Source organism: Etheostoma spectabile, chromosome 14, assembly GCF_008692095.1.
Source record: "Etheostoma spectabile isolate EspeVRDwgs_2016 chromosome 14, UIUC_Espe_1.0, whole genome shotgun sequence".
Lineage (NCBI taxonomy): Eukaryota > Metazoa > Chordata > Actinopteri > Perciformes > Percidae > Etheostoma > Etheostoma spectabile.
In genome coordinates this window covers 20,121,653-20,124,663 of record NC_045746.1, presented here as the reverse complement: position 1 = coordinate 20,124,663, position 3,011 = coordinate 20,121,653, and the positions used below count along the sequence as shown (strand labels likewise).

General features: G+C 38.4%; 1 protein-coding gene across 1 annotated transcript in view; it reads left to right on the top strand.

Annotated features, from left to right (window-relative positions):
* tcf19l (transcription factor 19 (SC1), like) overlaps positions 1-285 on the top strand; it is an 11,084-nt gene extending 10,799 nt beyond the window's left edge. The window contains exon 6 of the mRNA XM_032536302.1: positions 1-285. This exon is cut by the window's left edge and continues 2,114 nt beyond it. The gene's annotated coding sequence lies outside the window, so the exon portion shown is untranslated.
* Positions 286-3,011: the final 2,726 nt, after the last annotated feature.

The window sequence follows — 3,011 nt, the reverse complement described above, 5'->3', positions numbered from 1 at the left end:
CAATAAACTTGTGTTTTAATGGAAACAGTAAATCTAGTGTTACTCGGTTCTCTTAAAATACTTTCATTGACACTGTGGTTTCATCAACATATTACTATGAAAATAACCAACACTTTTAATAATGTGAGGTTACATCACCTCACTGCAGTAATACAATATCAAATGTGTGTGTGTGTGTATATACCATATATATAAATATGACTTAACATAATAACCTCATACTGTAATACAGATTTGTAGGACCTGTTTGGTCCTCTTGAGCAGTGGTTACTGAAATGTAAAAAGCATTTTCTCTGTTGGTCTTCAGTCACTTGTAATTTGCTTTTGTATGTTTCATCCGCCAGTAAAGACGTCAGCCTTGCATATTATTTTTGTCCCTTTTTTGATTTTTGCGCTCTAAAGATATTTAAATACCTGTTTGTCTTTCCGCGCTTCCCTCACACAGAAATGTGTCATCTTCACCACATCCCTATTGTCGTTCAGTGTTAGATTGCTGTGTTCCCGCTTCTCATCGGGCACCTATATTTTTATTTTTTGCTTTCATGTGGCCTGCCAAACCATTTTAAAGGTCCTTAAAATACTGATGTTTTCCCTTAACTGCAGTCACAGATGTGCTGACATTTAAAATGCAGCTGAGAGCGTAGATTTTTAATAAGCAGTGTGACAAACTGATAAATATGAATAAAAAGCGAGTGTAAAACCTGCTGTGCGATGTCAAACAGAGAAATGTCAGTATTCAGTGCCTGATTGCTACGGGTGTGCAAAGAAATCATTCACATTCATTTTGTGATTCAAGCTCTACATACTCATAGAATTCCAAAAATTGATTCTTTTTTTTTTTTTTTCTCTCTGATGGTGTGTATATTATCACATGGGAAAAGGAACTACATTTACACACTGAATCGAATCTTGAGCCTAAGCATCGATATCGAGTCGTGACGTTTTCTGAATCGTACACCCTACTGATGGCTACAAAGAAGCTCATTCAGCGTGTCTCCCTGCTGTTTCTGCCTTCTTAAGTCCGGAGACTGTCAACATTTGGAGGTACAAAGCTTTCTTAACCTGCGGTCGACAGCCGAGCTAGTCAATTCATAGAGCAGCCAGTCTCGTGTTGTAATCTTTTTAGGGGTTTAAATGGTCGGTGGCTCAAAACAAGCGATTGGAAGATGTCACCACAGGCTGTGGCTAGTGGAAATGGGCCTTTTTTTTAATTTTATTTTTTACTTTCTGACATTTGAACTTGTCATCTGTGGATCACACAAGTCTGATATTTGACAAATCAGCCTTACATATTGCGAACCACATCACTTACGCCTCTTTGCAGATCTGCAACATTTCCCTTTTGCGTTGCCTCAAAGACAAAACTCTTTGTAATATTACATTTTTTAAAAGCTTATGGTAAATACCATAACATTTAAACGGTCGTGGTTTCCTCTGTTTCAGTATTACGTCTGTGCCATCTGCTGAACGTACAGCACGCTTGAGCGTGGACAGTTTGAAATTATTCAGTTGAATCCCTAAATAAAACAAACTCAAGGTGAAGGCACCTAAAGTGATGAGTTCTGAAGTGAAGCTATTGCTTGGTAAATCAGTCAGTCTCTCCCCGAGCTCTGAAGCAGAAGTTTACAGGATTTTCTGTTTTTTGTCACACTGATTTCACTTTAATTATCACATTGACATGCAGAAACACTTTGGTGGTTTTGCAGGCTTGTACAGAATTAAATCAGTCAACCAGTTGTCAAAATTCTCTGAGATGCCATCAGCTCCAAAAGTTATCAGGGAGGAAATAAAAGAATATTCAGAAAATGTATCTTTTTGCATTGTCTGTATGTTTTATCTTCACAAGAGGCTGATCTAAAAAACACATCAAGTTGTTGTGGATTCTTCTTACGCATCCAGCTCAAGTCGTGATGGATGAAACTTTGAGAAATTTGCATTTTGTTTTCCTCTGGTCTTTTGTGTCATTTAAAAGAAGCAGCAGCTGATCCCCGACAGAGATGTGATGTATCTGGTTATTCTTCTTTGTTTTCTTTGACATGATCACAGCAAAGTGCGAGTCAAAAAAGCAAAGAGAGCATCCTCATAATTGCAGCCCATTATCTTGCATCTTTCTTTATTTTATTTTTTTAACTTCATAATGGATTGGTCTTATCTGGGTTCTCCATGCATGAATCCACATTTATTCACAGAATTACTTCTCATAGCATTCCTGTGACGTTTGCACATGAGCTGACTGGTGTGTGTGATCAGTCAGTCTGCTGATAGCTGGGATACTTCTGAGAAAAATGACGCTTGGTGGTAACTGTTGTTGGTGCGTGTTGTTTTGGCGCAGAATCGTCCACAGAAACCATAGACGAGGAAGAGGCGGAAAGGATGTCGGGGCAGGAGTTGATGCTGACCCCTGTGAAGTCTTGACAGGTTAGATACATGGTTTGACGCATGTAAAAGTTATTTAAAGTGAATATATGTGACTATTTAAGTTTCTGAAACTGTTTAATTTCCCATCCGATGATCGTAAATGACCTATAACATCAAATGAAAAGTGAAAAGCACGCTGATTTTATATAGTTTTAATGCTTCTACCCGGGTTTGATTTTCCCGCAAAGTCCCAAAATGAATTCCTACAGGTAGACGGCGCTGCAGTAACACCTTCTGACAAGTCACAGATTTCTTTGTAAAAGCCTGCGTTTAAGTATCTTGTTACGTAAAAAGTAGCAGGAGATTTCTTTACATAGGCCTAATCGTATTTTACTTTTTAGAAACCTTTTTGATACTGGGGCAGGACCATCACAGAAAAGAAGGAAATGAATCAAAGAACAACTAAAAGCTTAAAAGGAAAGTCACACACGGCGGGTGAAAACCAGAGTCACGCTCCAACCGGATTTCAACAGATGGAGACCGCTACGGGATTGTAAATGATTCAACACCGACCCCGAATTGGCCCTCAAATACGTAATATGTCTATTTCATTCATAAATTAAAGGAGAATTCCGGTTGATTCCAACACGTAG